We start from the raw sequence: 19461 nt of genomic DNA on the forward strand, positions 1-19461 counted from the left end.
GAAGAGGTTTCGCCTTCAGCAGACTAGTGTAAAAACAACTCAAAATGTCATCTTAGGGTAACATGTTTCTATGGATTTTAATATGGAAAAAAATTCACATAGATTGAGTCTTATTCTTACAGGATGTAAATTTTGCTTTGAGGATGTGATGGTGGGCACAATATGCCAAAAACAAACTTGTCTCGGAAACATTCTTCTATTGTAAAAACCTAAGGATGGCTTCTTAGAACAACCTTTTCATTTCAGTGATGCAAGATTTCAATATCACCTGGAAGTCAAGTAAAATCTCACTGGGTAATTGTGAGCTTTGTTTATTTGTTTTACTGACTGAGTTGGCAGCATAAATATCTTTAGAGACATATGTATATATGAATCTGTGTATATCTATGCATTACGTAGATGAAATTTCTGCTAGCTGTTTTGACCTACAGAAATGTCTAGTTCATAAAGTTCAGCCTCATATATTCAAGAAACATCTAATAAATATTATAAATGCAACATACTAAAAACATACTTTATGCCCTATGAGAATATGGCATCATACTTCCTACTTCTCTCCTTACTTCATTCTGTTTTACATCCATCCTATATGATACAGCAAAGGACTTAGATGCTGTTATCACAAACTCAGATTATATTCCTTCAACCCAACCAATAACAAATGTCATCCAAATGCCCAGAAACAGTCTTTCAGAATCTGTTACGTGCCAATGAGTTTGTCCTCAAAATAGACCTGCAGAACACTCTGCTGACTTTGCAGGAAACCCTGCATGCTATCAAGAAAATAGAAACCCTGAACTAGCCTTTTCTGCAGAAACAAGAGAGCTCCAGAGAGTGACGTATGTTCCTCAGAATTACAGAACTGAGAGCTAGCCACTGGGTAGGAGACATGAAGATTGAACCAGCAGCCGAACCTTCAGCCGAACCAGCAGAAGGGGGACAGACACTCCCAACCAGTAAGCTAAAGTATCATTTAAGAGCCTTCTATGCAACACTCCATTTTAATAGAGCATGACTCTTCAATGGCTATAAATTGCAGCTTCTGGAGCATTTATATGCAACACTTGGAAAAACCACATCCTTGTTGCAATAGCTAAGCACACAAGCTCTAGAATCAGCTGAATCTCAGCTTTACAGCTATACCCGTAAGATGTGGTTCAAGTACTCATCCTCTCTGTGCTCTAGCTTCCCATCTAAAAATGAAAATGAAAGAAATATCTGCCCTCTATAGTTGCTATAATGATTGAGTTAATAACAGCGTAAAGTGCTAACCGGCTCAGCAAATGATAAGCAATTAATTAACAACTATTATTATTGATTTGATACCATTGTATCCATTCATTGTAAAATCCCATCATTGTATCCTACATTTTTTACTAGGGAAAGGGGAGGGAGATTTGTGACTAAGTGATTTTTGCCTCAGGAAAGAATTATTCCTAAAGAACTGCTTGTCACCTGCCTATTTTCCTATTTTCAAGTGCAAAATATGTCAGCTTTTCATGACAAAGGGGAGACCTGAAACACAGCTCCTTTACCAACATTTAAGTGATATTTATTTTAATATGCATTTCTGCTATATAGGAGATTTCATGAAATTTATTAGGCAGAGTCCTCATGAAGTCACACTGTGGTGGGCCAGTGCAGGGTTAAAGAGATCTAACTGAAGAACATGCTGGGACACAGCTCTGAGCATTGCACACATGGGACCTAGAAGTGAACCACACTTGATTTTAATAAGGGAACCAAATAATGACTTTAATAAGGGAACAATGCTGAACAGTCTTATTGTACATCTAGCAGAGGAAGATGCCATTGTCTTTAGTAGTGGCACTATTATTGCACATGGGACAAAACATGGTAGATTCAGAGAGGATCCTGGATCACTGACATTTCTGGCAGCTGAAAGGAAGAAATGTTCCAGTTGCCTGCATGCAGGGCAAAAAGGAGAGATGGCTGCAAATGCGGCAGATAAAAACACGTCTCCATTTCAGGCTGATAGGACAAAATACAGACTGTACTCCGGTTAAAAGGCTTTCAACCATTTCCAAACAAATTTGTTAGAAAAGCGAGTAAACGCTTTAGAAGTCTTGTCTGAAAGAGGCGAGGGTGAATGGGGACATATGTAAAACAGTTTCACTAAACTTTTCCTCTTATAGAATATTGGATATAAATACAGGAATACAAAATTAAATACTGTCATTTAAGACATCTCAAAGCTAACTGACGGAGTAATAGTAATAAGTTAGATTATCACTTGAATCTTGCATTCTGATTTGGCACTGAATTTTGAAAACAATTGGGGCTGTTCAAGATTGGCAGCTATTCCTTGATTTTGCACTCAGTGCTTTGTCGTAGGCATATCTAGCTAGTCAACTGACTAGATGTGCATTATTAGCTGGCCAGAATACAGTATTAGGTTTACAGTTCATTTTCCTTTCTGAGCCATCTCCTCACCCCATCCTCTAGGAAGTCAAGTCTTCTAGAAATCCTGGATCAGCAAGAACTCTTAGAGACATTGTATTTGGGTGAACCTGTATCAGAGCATACCATCAACTCAAAAGGCCATCAACTTTAATATACCCAAAGTTGCAAAGTAGGGGAGTAGTAGTAATTTATTGTTTTATAGATATATTTAATTTATAAAACTATGTAATTCCTATATAACAATACTTAAAAGATACATTTATGTATCTTTTGAAAATGAAGAAATAACAAATAAAACACACCAACTGAAATAATGCAGAACAATAAAAGTAAAAATTAAAATGGATGGTTAGGACCACCATCAGGCCATGCTCAAAAAACAAAACAAAACCAAAAACAAACAAACAAAAAAACAAAAAAAAGAAGCCAACATTAGTCATATGCTTAAAAATTAAGATAAGAAAAGCCAACATAGTGAAAAGAGAAGCTGGCTGCAGATACCAACAACTCCTGCATTTACCTCCTCCTTCCATTTTCAGCACTCTGCAGAAACAGCAGAATCACATTAAAGCTATGATCAAGGAATTCCATAAGAGAAATGAGAGAAAAAAGATCTGGTGAACAATATAAGAAAAATTATCCCTAGTCATATTGGGAGGTGTACATGTATGTCTATTACTCTATGTGTACATGTATAGTATATAATTATTTGTATATGTACATATAACTACATAGATATGTATACATAATATATATTCAAATATATATAACTACATCAATATATATACATAATACATATTTGTAGTTAGTGAAATGAATGAAAGGATAATCAGTTTTATATGAGGATGAGAAGACAATATAATTTTTCAACTATGGGTGAAATAATTTACCAGCTAGAAAAGCCTCAGAAAAATATCAGGGGTCTAAAGTAAACCAGCAGTTCATTAAAAAGCTGGAATGTGAAATTGCATTAATTGCATTAAGAAAAATTAGTTTAACTTACATTCACCAAACTAAAATAGGATAAACAGGCCCTCTATGGCAGGGACTGCTAATTGTTCTCCAATATCTGAGCCATCTTTCTTCCCTTTTGGTAATGGCAAATTTTAAGTGTTGGTTATAGACTCTTGGCCACTGAGCTAGAGACTACATCTCTCATATTTCTTTTCAACTAAGCATAGTCATGTCACTAAGTTCTGGCCAATCGAACATGAGCATCAATGATATATTAACATTCTACATCACATCTTTTTTTTTTTTAAGATTTTATTTATTCATGAGAGACACAGAGGGAGAGAGAGGCAGAGACACAGGCAGAGGGAGAAGCAGGCTCCATGCAGGAAGCCCGATGTGGGCTCCATCCGGGACTCCAGGATCACGCCCTGAGCCGAAGGCAGACGCTCCACTGCTGAGCCACCCAGGCGTCCCTCTGCATCACATCTTTAAAAGGAAACTGCTCACCATCCATGTTCTTCTACTTTTCCACAGCTGGAATGAGGACATGGTGCTGTGACCCATGTTCAGCCATATGAACTCTGGCATACACATGGTAGAACAAGATAAAAGAAACTAGAATACCTGGATAACCACATAGAGTAGGGTTAAACTGCCCACTGATTCAGATGTTAACATGAAAAAAGCCATGTCAACATTGCGGCAAATATCAGTCTTGCTTCGGTGTTGTGTTTCGCCCTTAATAACCAAGTATACCTTTGAGAACCTTCAGGAAGTTCTCAGAAATAAAATAAAAAAATAAGATACACTGTGGCTCTGATATTTTAAAAGCTTTGTTTTTTAAAAGGAAAAGGCATTAACAAATGCTTTGACAGAAGATATGATTAGTAATAGGTACTTTGTAGCTTCAAAATTTCATAGGTTGAGTTGAACTAAGTCATTAGCCAAACTTTGAAGAAGTAAATAATCTGCACCAAGAACAATTTTCTAAGTCAGGAGAAAGAAATGTCTTTTTAAAGACTGGTTAAGTCATAGGTCAAGGAAAATCAAAACCTATCATTCCTAGAAAGCTTTAAAACAATTTCAAATTGCCTACTCTGGACTTCAGGATTATTCTGCTTTCCATAGGAGCTGGGCTGCAATGCAAACATTCTAGCTCCAGAATCGTATTAAATTAAAAATCTATTTTGTATTAAAAATCTATTCTGTAGAGGTTAATGTATCACTCCAAAATTTCCCAGAGAATTAATACTTAGTGTCAAGAGTTGGAAGAAAATAGGTTAGGAATGTTTCTGATGTTGGAGAGACACATGTAAACACATCAGCAGATATTTACACTTCCAAGTAGAACACTTAACAGAGAGCAAAATATTTACTTAGACAACCCTAAAGGGTAAATCTCTTTTAAAAGAATAAACTCTTAATTACTCTTAATTAGATTACAAAAGTGGGCAGAAGTACTTGTAGCTTTATACAGATTTTAGAAATATTCTAAAATTTTTTCCTCCCTGCAAATAACAGCTTGTCCAATGTGCTACGTCCTTTCCAATTCAGGTCAAGGGTACTGTCCTCTGCAGAGCTTTCAAGCCCCCAGGCAAAGTCCAGGTTTTCATACTCTGTGCTTTCTAGCATTTCCTGAACATTCTACTACACGGCTTAATCCAATAAGCATTTGTTTGTTCGCTCTGCTTTCCACTTAACTGGAATTCCTAAGAACACCCATAGGTAGAGCCTCACATACAGGAGCATAGGCTCTAGAGACAGGCAGGGTTCAAATCCTAGCCCAAATCAGATGCACCTAACTTAAAGATGTGACTTTACCCTACTGAGCCTTATCTCTAAAATATATGAAATTTTCTCTTAAACGAGTTTCTGAGAATTAAGTGAGAATATATGATAAATGCATTAATACAGGATAAATTTTTCAGACCTGTGCCTGGCACCACCCCCCCCCCCAAAAAAAAAGCCATTGTTTTTTTCAAGTCAGTTTCTGACTCCAAAGTTGTCTAATAAAAACTTGTTTGAACAAATGGTGGGTTAACTCCAAGCAGGACAACTTTAAGAATGGAATGAATCAGGCAGCCCGGGCGGCTCTGCGGTTTAGCGCCGCCTTCAGCCCAGGGTGTGATCCTGGAGACTAAGGATAGAGTCCTGCGTCGGGCTCTCTGCATGGAGCCTGCTTCTCCCTCTGCCTGTGTCTCTGCCTCTCTCTCTGCATCTCTCTGTGTCTGTCATGGATAAATAAATAAAATCTTTAAAAAAAAAGAATGGAATGAATCATATAAAGCAAGTGTTGCTTGTTAAAATATTTGAAATCTTCCAGTGGAAACATAACTTCATAAAACAGTGGGATGATCACAATCCAACACCATTATCTCACAGGCTTACCAGAGATGACTGCCAGAATATTAGTCTAAAATGCAACAATTTAGCTCAGAATATTAGTCCTTCCCTTGCAAACCTGGAACTTGAAATTGAAAACCCTGCTTTTCAATGACATTTATCTAACCAAGAAAATTTATGCTCTAGTTTTGAGTCATTTATTCAATGCCGACTACCTGAAATGTTCCTTCTTTTCAGTGTCACCTATTAATTCCCATGATTTCCACTCCTGTGAATAGCTGGTGTCTTCTAATTGTTTGTATCATAATTGTTACAAGAAGAAAACATCTGTTTAAATGCAGCATGTCACAAGGAATGTACCCAAAAATCTGTCTGTATCTTTACTGTGTCAGCATCTAATATTATCAAAAACTTTCATTTACCATTTTCATCCTTCAAAAATTATTTGGAAAATCTCCCCGAGTGGAAAGTGCACATGGGCACCTGGCAAACACTCAGCAAGCACTGCAGGTCATAGGACCTTAGATTGGGTTTCCCCAGAAGTATCAGTTGTGACAAGGATGTGAGCACAGGAATTCTTTTTGGTAGACAACCTCAAAAAATCCTAGCACAAGAGTGAAAAAGTAAAGAAGAAAGGGAAAGAAAGCCCATGAAAGTGTGACATCCATAAATACAACTCTGTACGCCCTCAGGGAGGTCACATTAGAACTCCAGGAGCCAGAGTAGAACATGTATCCCAGTTTTCATGTCCAAGGTAGGAGGGAGCTGAGGCATTTATACACTGATTCACAAAAGTCATTGTTTGAGGACTGTCTTATGGTCATAAACATTCTGTGGCACGTGGGCTGCCACACATTCTAGCATAATAGACTTTAGAGTTTCGAGAAAAAAATAAAGAGTAGCATACAGCAGGCATGTAACTGCAGATAATGGCCATGCTAGAACATAGTAGTGGCTATGAAGGATACAAGTGGAATATTGGCAGCATTTGCCACACCTAGCTAATCCCTATGTCCATATGGAAACTCAAGACAGTAAAATTGCTTAATAATTGCAGGAAAGATTCAAACAAGTAAGCACAGCCTGCGTGAGGAAGTAATTCTGTAAATAGGTTGGGATTTATGACATTTATGCATTCATGAGAGCAAAATAACACTGAAGGCCAATGAGAAATTGCCTCTTAGCATCGATTACACTTTCATAAAATAAAGTGAGAGGAAATGAATGTTCTTAATCTCCTTCAATACTTCTGTCTCAAAATAGTTCAAGGAGGTCTCCAGTCCTTTGATAGAAGATCTGCCGATGTCATGTTTTGCCTAGTGACACTATGTAAAGTCTCATTCATTCCACAAACATTTGTATGATATTTATGACATATAAGCCATAATTTAGAGTGCGGAAAAAATATCAACCAGGTCTTTATTGCCTGATGTGATCAATGCCTTTCTGCTCCATACAGAACCTGTGGTTTGCAGTTTCTTTGGAAGGAGTATGAAGTGGGAGAATGCTGGGAACTGTTACCTGACATTTCTGCAGAACATCAAAACTAAATAAATGTCTTTCAGTGATATTTCATTGGTGTGACCTCTGTAATGATGCGTTAAATAATCGTCGATGATTTTTGAGTGTGCACACGCGCATGTGCACATTCATGCATGCATGCTTTTTTGGGACTGTGAACTCCTGAAGGACCTAGGAATAACTCCTGTACATAATTTTAAAGCTTCCTTTCCTCACTGTATTAATCACAGCAACCTAGCCCAGTGTTATGCTTAAAGAAGTCACCGGAAGTGTCCGTTGAATTTGACAAAGAAAAGCAAGAGTACATATTTCTTCCTGATTTAGAAGTCAACACCTTCCTTCTGAATCTCCAGTTCCCGCATTTAACCCATTCCTCTAGATAAATATGTTTAAAAAAACAGCTCAACCACATATAAACATTAGCAAAAGTGTTGCTATATTATAATTTTGACATACTAATTTAGCCATTTTTTTTCAGCCATGACTGAGCATGCTATTAGGCCAGATGCAGCTGAGCTGACAACAATGTAATGATGAAAAAGAATCATTATTAAATATGGTGGTTTAAAAAGGCCTGTAGATTCCTTGACAATCCCTCCATCAAGAGGTGGAATCTATGTCTCTTCTTAAAACATGAGCCACCTTAGTGATTTCCTGCTAACTTACAGAAGCCCGGGTGTTAAAGGGCAACACAGCTGCTACCTGGGTTCTCTCTCTTGAAGCATGCCTCTTTGGAGCATTGAGTCACCAGGTGAGAAGCCTAGCTATCTTGAGTCCACCGTGCTGATCAGTCTATATGGAAAGAGGACATAGAGACAGGGATGCAGACGCAAGAGCCTCAGGTGAGCAGACCTCAGTGATCCCTCCTTCACTGGCCTACCTGACCCCTAGGACCAGAATAGGGAACAGCAGCAAATGATTGTGCTGTTTTATGAGACCAAGTTTGGGGTGATATGTTACCCATCAGTTGTTAACTGGAACATTATGTACCTAGTAGATATATTTTTCCACAAAAACCTTATCTATAACTGAAAGTATCCATGATTATATTTTAGAAGGGACATAAAACATATAAGAAAGAGAAGAATGGCCAACTTCTGCAAATGTGTGTGTAACAAAGTTCATTCTGGCATCAGAGCCCTCTTGGGAATATGTTTTCAAAGGAGTCAGTGAGCTGGGTTTGACTGGAAACCCTTCTCACTCTGTGGGATGGAGATCTGACTGCAGCAGGAGGCTTTAAAAAACAAAAAAAAAACAAAAAAAAAAACTTCGCCTTTCTAATGAGCAAGAGCTGTTCCTTTCAATTCCGACACAATGTGAGGTATATTTTTTATGTCAGTTCTGTCACACTTTGACATGTGGTACAGCCCCAAACAATTCAACACATGCCTGGTCAGTAACAGCTACTTCCCTTCTCTGACAGACCATGTAGGCTGCCCACGCTACCAAGCAAAGAATTTTAAGGAGCTCTTCCAGATTTATGCCTTTGCCTGTCATTTTAAATTCAAAACATTGGAAGTAAATTTTGGGGCTCTTCTACTTTCTGAGAGTTACCTTACATTGATCTAGATAAATAGTTTGGTTTGTTTTAGTGTCTGACGATGTAAGTCTCTTTAAAAACTAATTTAAGAAATGCTTGTAGAGTATCTTTTTATTCTATATTCATAAGCATCTTCTGTCTTAAAATTTAGTGAATTTTTGAAGGCACCATCCACAAGAATTACAAGATTCCTGTATTATATTCTACAGTGTTATATTCTATCCACCTATTCTATTTTATACTTTATTCCTTAGCTGGTGGTACTCCTTATACATTATTGCAAAGAACTTTGCTTTGTAAGATGGGACTATATAACCTTAGAATTCAGGGGGGAAAGGAGAAATGGAAAAGCATTGACAGAGGAAAGAAAAACACAGAAAAAAATTGTTTTTAAGTAGGCTCCACATCCAGCACAGAGCTCAACACAGGGCTCGAAGTCACAACCCTGAGATTTGGACCTGAGCTGAGATCAAGAGTTGGACTGCTGAACCATGGAGCTACTCAAGTGCTCCACACAGGAAGAAAGTTTTAATAAAATAATTAGGATGGCTTCAGTAATCTAATTTTTGGAGTATTTTGGTAGATGTATTCAGTAGGGCTCCTCCAGGAACACACTAGAGATAAAGGCTGGAGTGCAGGATGGTCATCTGGGAAAAATGATCCCAGGAAGCAATGATAGGTGAATGCCAATGCAAGTCAGGAAAGTGAAGGAAACCCGGAAAGAGTGTTTAATTAAACAGATAACTGGGGCTGGTAATGAGGCTCAGTCCTGTGGGGGAGAGCAAAGCTCAGATTGTCCCACCTGAAAGCCAAAAGGCTTGGGGTCCTTTGCTACCAAAGCCCATCTGTAATTGATGGAGGGCTGCTTCCAGGGTCTTTAACTTTTTGTTCACTTTCAGTCTGGCTGAGAACTGACATGGCTGAGAACACATGACTGAGAACATTCCAGAGGCCAAAGAGATCTCTTAGACAGAAAGTCTCAAGTAATTATAGCAAGAAGCTGGCAGGATAGAACAGATGCTAAGGGAGTATGGACAGGGCACTGACATGTCTGATATGGTAGCTGAAGTTCTCCCTAACACCATGCTAGGGCAGAGCAGATACATGGTGATGGTCTTTATTTGGGGATTTTTATTTATTTGGATACATCTTGGTGACTTGGTAACAGAGTTTTAGACTTTGTGTTATTATCAAAGCCAGTCTAATCTCGTTGGGGACCTTGTACCAATGGAGGTTTTAAAATGTGATTTTTGAGAACTATGGAGTATTAATAAAATATTTAAAGGACCCCTTGCCCTCTTTGGCCTGTTATCAGAGGCCTACTGTTCCCATCCCAGAACCCATATCACCCCTCTGGTTGGTTCAGAGTCTCTCCTAAACTCCAGGGCAGCAAAAATGTTTATTTTAAAAGTCAGTTTTCATTAACATACACCAAACACATAGCATAACATGGCAGTTTATATGAGGAACCCAGGACTGGAAAGCTCATTTATGAAGTGCTTGCGGGGGTGGGAGGGGGGCAGATATAAGGGGTTTGATGAATAGTAATTAGGAGCAGGAAAAGGGCCACCTGGTTTAAAATCTGCTTTGAATCAGAATTTCTCTCACATATGTTTACATTTTACTATAAAAGAGAACAAGTACACAGCCATACAAATAAAAAATACCAAGGAGAATACTTTCACAATTTGTTGCAATTGTGTACCATCCTCTCTGAACACCGAAAAATTAGCTTACTACCTAAATAATTTATTTCAGTAATGCGTGTGAACAGAGAAGTGCAGAGAGATAAGTGGATGCACCAGAAACTGAGCAGGAAGTATGCTTGTTTCCCACCCCCCTTCCTTTTCTTGACTTTTCCTCTCCCTTCCTTTCCTTTTATTCTTCCCTTCTTCCCTTTGATCTCCACTTCATTTATTTCTTTCGAGTAGTAGTTATCAGAGGCTTGGAGGAAGGAGAGAAGATGAAACACTGATGGAAGGGTACAAAGTCTCAGTCCTAGGTGAATAAGTGTTGGGAGACTGAATATACAGCATAATGACTACAGTAAAGGATAATGTATACTTGAAATTTGCTAAGAGTGTAGATCTCCAGTGCTTCCACCATTTAAAAAAAAAAAAAGTAACTGTGAGGTGCTGGATTTGTTACTTGCTTGATGGTGGTAACCACTTCACAGTATATATCAAAACATCATATTGCACACTGTACATATATTCAACTTTTATTTGTCAATCATACCTCAGTAAAGCTGGAAAAAGTTATTTTTTGTTAAAACTGTTTTTACATTACTTGATAATGGGTACATGGATGGCAAAGGAAAGTCTTATTAGTTAGGTGCAGAGTGGTGTCAGGGCACAGCCAGAATGGCATGAAAAATGCTCATGGAATGATATGCAAGTCATGGTTTAGTCTCCCTGAGAGCTGGCTTAAAGGAAGACAGCCAGAGTAACAGGAGTGACCACATATGGAAGTCTAACTGGAGCAGCAGCGCCAGAGCAATGGCTTTTGAGGCTCTGAGCCTACAGCAATCCTGCCTGCAGGCCAATCTCCTTGTCATTTACAAGTGGTGTAATTTAGAGTGAGATAACATCTATGAACCTGAATTTCCTCCTCTGCAAAACAGGGAAGTGCATAATGCCTAATACCTGCCTCCTAAAAGGAAAATATGCTAATAGAAGTGGTCCCCTAGAACAGAGTCTGGCATACAACAGACACTTGGTAAATATTGACTGCTGTTCTCTGGGCTCCCACGTTTTGTATTTGATTCCCAGTCTTCAGCTTCTTTTGTCTGTGTGTCTATGTTACTGTAAAAACACACCTACTTTATTTATTACAACACAATAATGACCTATAGAAAACACTTATTAATGCATCATATAGTTACTGAAAACGTTGCATGCATCATGCTAAACTCTTCTACATACAGGCAGCTAAAATACTGTGTCACTCATCTCACTCTTGTCGCTGAAAATCTGGTGCTAACACTTTTTTCTTAAGATTTTATTTATTTATTTGAGAGAGAGAGAAAGTGCAAATGATGGGAGGAAGAAGAGAGGTGGGGGAGAAGCAGACTCCCCACTGAGCGCAGAGCCTAATGCTAGGGGGCTGGATCCATGGACCCTGAGACCATGACCTGAGCCTTAACCGATTGAGCCACCCAGGCACTGCTGATGGAAATATTTTCAATAACACTGCTAATTTCTTCATAGCATGGCACAGTGATACAATGCATGTGACACATTCAGTGCCTTGGTTTTGAGTGAGTAGGGTCTTTATTTCACTGGAGTAATCCATCATCATCCATGGAGTCATAATAAGGAAAAGGAAAAAATGTGAGGCTTTAACATCAGCGATGACTACTTTTTTTTTTTTTTTTAAAGAAAAAGGATAGTTTCTATAAAATAACATTTAGTTTATTACATTAAGAATGTTCTGAAATGGAAGGGTCAGAAGACCTAGAAGATCTGCATTTGACTAGTCAAACTGAGCTTAATTCAGATGCTTTATATTCATTAAAAGTCACTCCCTACCTTGCCAAAAATCAAACAAGGACTTAATAATGAACTGTAAGGTCAGAAAAAAAAAACACACACACAAATACATATCTCCAATGTGGCTAAGGAATTGTTTTTTTTTTTTTATTTATTTATTTATGATAGTCACAGAGAGAGAGAGAGAGAGAGGCAGAGACACAGACAGAGGGAGAAGCAGGCTCCATGCACTGGGAGCCTGATGTGGGATTCGATCCCGGGTCTCCAGGATCGCGCCCTGGGCCAAAGGCAGGCGCCAAACCGCTGCGCCACCCAGGGATCCCGAGGAATTGTTTTTTAATCTTGGTGGTCACATAAACCATATAAAACTTACCAAAAAAATTATTTTAAGTAAAAACCTAGTATTAGTGCTAAGGTGTATTGCAGAGATAAGTACTCCCATTTTATTTATGAATTCCAAACTTAGTGTTGGTCTCTGCATTCCAATATAGTAGTTGAGAAACTAAATTAAAAAAAAAAAAAAAAAGAAGAAAAGAAATATTCTTAATGTATTCTCAATGAAAGAAAAGTAAGTGGAGCCAATAGTGTTCCAAGGAAAATAAGGAGAAATAATTAGAATTGCACATAAACTAAAAAGTGACAGATGAACAAGTTATTCAATAACTGCCTTCAAAACTATGATGTTCTGTTACAAGGTGAATATTAACATTTTATTCTTTATTTCTACAATGAAAACAAACAAACAAAAACACCAAAAACCTTACTAAACAGAACCAAGATGGGTAAATAATGAATAGCAGGTACCAAAAAAGACTTTGACAATAATCTGGGTTGGGTGTTGAGCTCATCTTTACAAATACCATCTGGTCACAATTGGGAGATAGGAACACCTTAGAATTTGCATGTTCATTTTATGATAAGAATTTGCAAGTTCCCCAATTTCACATATTTGCATGGGATCTTATAGGTGTGTGTGTGTGTGTGTGTGTGTGCGCGCGCGCGCACGCGCACGCAAAATTGCTCATTCAACAGATATTTGCAAAGTATTCACTTGTGCCAAGCACTCCAGTAGGTGATAGGAGACAGTGCTTGTGATAACAGTGAGGCAGTCCCTGCCACCATGGAGCTCACAAACAAGGATGGTAGAGTGCTCACTTCAGCAGCACATATACAAACGAGGATGGTAGACATTCCTTAGAAATGGGATTACCCAAACAAAGCTCTGATTACAGAATGCCTATTGCAGTGACACACAATGGATCTTTTGCAAGTCTGGGAGGCACGGGGAGGTTTCCCCAAGGTAGGTCTTATCAAGTGAGCTGAGATCCCAAAGGCATAAAAATCTCAAAGCCAGAGGAAGGTAAGGAGAAATAGCTCTTGCCAACTGCTTAGTTCAAAGAAGACCTTGATGAATTTGAGGAACTGGGAAGAGATGTTGGTGAAGGTAGCAAGGTGAGCGTGGGGGATGATGACAGAGGATAAGGTTGAAAACCTGGGGCGAAGCCAGTGGCAAGTTCTTCTAAGCCAGTGTGAACCCCAGATCAGCATAACATCTCTTAGGAATGTGTTAGGAAAAGAAGAAAAAAAAAAAAGGAATGTGTTAGAAATGCAAAGCATGGGGCTCGACCCCAGACCTCCAGAATCAGACACGTGGGGGTGGGGTCCAAGAATGTGTATTCACTCCACCAATGAATCTGATGTAACCTCAACTTTGAGAACATTCTGGTTTTTTAAAAAGCATTTTGGGTGGTCTCCTTGCCCCAAGCTGTTAGAATCACTTCTCAACTTTATTCTGTCATATCAGTCAGCCTCTATTGCCACTCACCTTCGTTGTAAGCACAGACTCTCCAACGATCACCCACCCTGTATTCGTCTTTTCACTCACTTGTTCGTTCATTTATTTGGTATTTATTGAAACTTTCCATGTGTTTTAGTACATTAGTGGACAAAACAAAGATCTCTGTCCTGGTAGGGTTTACATTACTGTTTGTGGGCAAGACATAGGGTGGACAGAAAGTAAGCCAAAAAACATGAAACATAATTAATGAGCAAATTATATAAGATGGATGGTGATAAAAGCCATTGGGGATAAAAAGAGAGCATTTGTGACTACAGCAGGGCGTGGAGGGCTGTACTAACGGAGCTGCCTTTAACGGATCTCTCAATATCCATTTTATAAATGGGAAAAGAAACTCAATTTCCCAGGTAGCTTGCACCGCAGATGTTTCTCCCTCCCATCCCTTGACCTCCCTCCATGTCATTGCAGCTGTACTTTTGGTTATCTGGAAAGTAGTCGCTGAGACAAAGATTTTTATACAAGCATTTATTAGGGAATCCTTATGGGATCAGCACCTGTTGAAGCAAATGAATGGGGAGAGAAGAAAAATGTTGGGGGCAGAAGGAGAAGTTAGGCTCTGAACAGTTGTCAAAGAAGTCTCAGCCAACCCCAGTGGAATTCTGAATTGGGATGGTCCTACAGAGTTTTCCTAAATTGGAATGAAGAGCCTGGGTCTTATATGCTGGAATCAACACTAGATTGGATGTGTGCTGCCAGAGTGCAAGCTGGCTCTCTGTTGGCAATGTCAACTCCCAGAGAGGGAATTGTCTAGAAGAGATTGTGATCCTGTACCTCGGACCTTACCAGCACTGATTGATTCACCAGTTGTCAGGGTAGGGCAAAGGTATGGACAAGAAGGCAGAAAAACCAACGCCCTTCAGCTTTCTTGGAATCTTCTGTTCCAGAGAATCCCATGATAACATCTTCCCACAGAATGCCCAGCAATGCGGATCTGTGGCTCAAGCACTTTGTAGACTTCGCATCAAAACTGTAAGTGAGTGTTTGCAGGGAGGGAATGAGCCCTGCCAGATATCAATAAAATGTACAAGTGCTCATTCAAGAAGAGTAAAAACTGCCAAAATTATAATTGCTTGTAACTGGAAGTAGGCAAAGAAATTAATGTTGCTGAATAGCATTTAGCCCCCGGAGAGCTGGCAAATTTAGTCAAGATTGCATAGCATAGAAAAACTGGAGCGAAACATTTCAGTCAATATGGTCTGCTTTCTCTGAAATCCACGAGTGGTCATAGTTAACACGGTAAATATTTAATTCCATCACTTACGACTGCCCTTTGCCCTTCGCATTTGACTTTGGCGGCTGTGGGAGCTTGAGACAAACACTCACAGCTCCTTCCCTCCGCCTAGAGCTAGCTCCTTTCTCCTCCATTGACAGCAGCCTTGGGGCAAGTCCCAGTAACAGTGGAAGTAAGACTGGTAGGCATGGGAAACTTCGTGAGCTGGGAAGTAGAATGTCCAACGTCTACACTGAGAGCTGGAAAGGACAGCAAAGATGAAAGAGTACACCCTACACCCCCTTTTATACAGAAGAATATGAGGACATGGAACCCAGAGAGAAAAGTTATGTGGTTTTGCACAGTCACACAGCCACATCTGTTTCTGGTGTAGCTCACGGTCACCAGAGCTGTGTGGTGACTATGCAGCCTGTTGACATAGCTGGACTCCACTAAATTCCTCACTTGACTTCCCTGAATGTTTCTGACTAGAGTGGGCCACAAGACATGGTACTGAGGAGAGTTGGAAAAAGGAAGTCAAGAGACAGCCATACTATTCTTCACACTCAGAAGATGACCGAGTGCTTTGTAGTCCATGCCTGTTGTCACTCACTCAATGGCTCCTTTATTGAGCATGCAATGGCTCCATCTCTTCCTGCTCTCTCATGTTCTCTCTCCCTGAATAGTTATGTGTTCCACTCCATAGTGAAGCTTCTCCTACAGGACCCTTGCTTTGTCAGGGTCGGAGGAAGTGACGATTGACCTGGGTCCAGTCTGTTTTAGTGGCATCCAGTTCATGCTCCAGAGTTCCAGCTTGTCCTCACTCTCCCTCACTTTATGCCCATCTTCCCTCCCCCACAGGCATCAAACTCCAGCTTCAGATGTGAAAACAGCAGACTTATAGAGACTGTTCAGTATCTCCTTACAATTGTACATAGTCAAATCCCTGTAACAAATCATTAGTGGCTCTCCATCTCAAACTGAACTTGACTGAAACAAGGTGCCTGTAGCTGATAAAATCTTTGCTCAAAATGGTCCCTGGTATTTGGGGAATGGCCTCACCCACTGTTAGACCCAGGTTCACTGATTTTCCATTTTTCTCTTCTGCTATCATCATCTAAGATTTCCAAATTCAGGAGTTCTATTTCATTTTCATTTTAAAGTTGTTTTAATTATTTGTCATTTTCCTACTGCTTAGTTATATTTGAATAATAAAATGGTAGCTAGTATTTGTTGAGTGTTTACTCAGTGAACCCAAGACTGATTTTTTGCATTTTTTTGTCATATGGTAGCAGGTTTTTTGTTTTGTTTTGTTTTGTTTTTGTTTTATTTGTTGCTTTGGGGATTTTTTTTTTTTTTTTTTTTTTGCATATGGGAAAACTCAGGCAAACAAAGGTCATATAGCTTTCCCAAAGGCATAGAGTCAGAAATCAGCAGAACCAGAATTTAAAGTCAGGTTGGTTGACTGAAGGCCCCAATTGTCATACTATACTGCCTCTAATAAAGAGACTTTGTTTAAATGTATGATTTCTCACATACTTTATAATATTTTGGCATCACCATGGGTTCCCTTAAATCACTACTACTTTCCTCCACAGCTTAGGAGATACAGTGCCACTCGAAGAAGAATTAAGAGCTACTGTGGCACCAAATTTGAATGACCCATCCTTTTTTTGCATCCATGACAGGCATTACTAATCTATGGATGGCACTCATTCCAACTCTTCCTAGTTATGGCTGCAGAGTACTCTAAAGCAGTACTCTAAAGGCAGCTCTTACTAACTAGTTGAACATGGCACTCAAGATGCTAACTCAGATGTAGAAAAAGGATAATGTTGGCAGAGACAAGGATGAGCTCAGCATAGAATATGAAAATCAGACCACCAATCAATCAACATACTCATTCAGCTCTTCCTATATAATATACCCATTGGGAGGATACAAATAATTATGACATCGTCTCTGACTTCACGGAATTTATGCTATATCAGAGTAACAAAACATTTATACATATAAAAATAGCCATTAATATAAAGCAGTTTGTGAGTGTTGAATAATCACACAAGCATTAGATTTCCAGAAAACTGAATTTGAGCTGGGTTTTGGGAAATATTTAGGTTTTGGATAGATAAAGGCAAAAAGGCATAAGAATAAAAAATATTCCAAGGAGAATGAAGTGTGTGAAATTTCTGATGATGAATGAAAAATGTCAAAATGAGTTGGGGCAGAGATTTGAAGAGGAAAAAAGACAAAGAAAATATGAAGTGACAATGGGAGCTTTAGGCTTCTAGCTGATAAGGTTTGTATTTCCATTGATAAAATTATATAATTATATATGTTGCCTTGATAAAATTATATATAATATGTATATTAAATAATTATAATTATATATGTATAAAATTCCATATATATATTTATTTGTGTAAAGTAGATGCCTCAGTGTCTCCAATCCTGTATGTATGTATTCATACATTTGACTATTAATCTTCTAGTATTCTCCTGCAGTGACCCTTAGTTTGACTTTATGACATGCTTTAGCTAATGGAATCTCAGCAAAAATAGAAGCAAGTGGCATGAAAAGCATTTAGGTAAGTGGAGTTGCTTACTCTCATCCTTGCTTTTCTGCCACCATCTCATAAGAACAGGTCAGGCTGCTGGAGAATGAGAGAGAGGTAGCTCAGTTGTCCCCATTGCCCCAAACAATAACCAGCTGACTATCGGGCACATGAATGAAACCAGCCAGGACCAGAAGGACTGCCAGGTAAGTTTAATCTCTGTTAGTGAACCACAGACTCCTGAACTAATTAAACCAATTGAAGTTGAGGAGGTTTGATACACAGCACTGCTTTGCAAATAGACAGCACTACTTTGCAAATAGATCATCAGTACAGTTCTTTTTTGTCCACTTCCCTTTATTTAAAACAACAAAAACAACTGCTTGTGTTTTCTGCTTTAAATAAAATGTATGCTGAAGGCAGGCTGAGAAGCCTTCCATGGCACCAAAATTTTACTCTAAAGAGAAAGAAATGGTTTTCCCTTCCTCTCACATTTAATTAAAAAACAAATACACATAAACCTCCTTTTCAGTGTAAGTAAATAAGCAGTGTAAATAGTTACCATTTTTGTGATGCTATAAATCTCAAATATTTGGAAGAGAAGACTCACTCTGTAAGAATTGGTGCCACTTGCAAATACAGGAGAGCCTACTGAAAGTGGAAGCCATTTTTCCCCCCGAGAGAAAACATGGAGGCTCCAGGCTCCCAGGAGCTGCAAAGTCTCTGGCATATGCTAATGACTCAAAGTTAGGGTTTCTATTTCTTCTATATGCATCCATCCTGTTGAAAATTCTACACATGGAATGAGGATAAATTATGCCCTTTTTGATGGAGTGAGGAAGCAAGAGGAGAAAAATGTCAAAAAACATGCTTTTTCCTGTTTTTCCCTCCTGTATTAATGTGTGGGAGGGTAATTACTCTTGGTTCTGTTTCATACAAAGAGTCGCACTCCATAACCACAGCATGCAGCTGGTTTCAGAGCAGGAAAAACATGAAAATGGCCAATATCTAATTATATGTACCCACATGTAAAGTCATCTCAGAGGCAGTCACTATGCTCTCCTAAGGTGGGCCTGCTTTGGTCCTTTTGAAGTTCTGCTGAGGATCTTCACCATTTTCTTGGGGAAGATAAACAGGAAGACAAATGTTTGAGTACAGTGTTTGGCCTGATCCCACAGGGAGTTCTGGAGCATAAATCAAGCTACAGAGTTGTCCCTATTTGTGGCAACAGAACAGGCCTGTTGGCTGGAGGCAGAGGGGTGCATGATGTGCATGTGTGTTGAGGGATAGATCTGTAACCTCCCTGACTAGACAGCTTCCACCAGCCAAGGGTAATTCTTTGAGAAGGGAGACAGCTGTGAGCCTGAGAAGCCATTCCTCCCAGAAACTGGGATCTGTAAAAGGATCTGGGTAGGCCACCCATTGTACCTTCTGTAGCTGACTGTTATATACAGAGAAACATGGACTCGGAGGTTCAGTGATGAGAGAAGAAAGATATCAATAGAGAAGAATATTTACAAAGCAGGTGCAGATGAAGTACTCGTTCTCTTCCTGCATAGATATTA

At 39.1% G+C, this 19461-nt stretch overlaps 1 protein-coding gene and 1 long non-coding RNA gene across 3 annotated transcripts in view; one reads left to right on the forward strand and one right to left on the reverse strand.

Moving 5' to 3' along the window:
• The window catches only part of PLCB1 (phospholipase C beta 1), a 673888-nt gene that overhangs the window by 489202 nt on the left and 165225 nt on the right, over positions 1-19461 (reverse strand). The gene's annotated exons all lie outside the window — the stretch shown is intronic.
• On the forward strand, positions 718-7296 carry LOC144298800 (uncharacterized). The gene is made up of 2 exons (XR_013365684.1): positions 718-956; positions 7181-7296. It is a non-coding gene; the product is annotated as an uncharacterized LOC144298800 (long non-coding RNA).

The sequence above is a fragment of the Canis aureus genome, chromosome 26, assembly GCF_053574225.1.
Source record: "Canis aureus isolate CA01 chromosome 26, VMU_Caureus_v.1.0, whole genome shotgun sequence".
NCBI classification, from domain to species: Eukaryota; Metazoa; Chordata; class Mammalia; order Carnivora; family Canidae; genus Canis; species Canis aureus.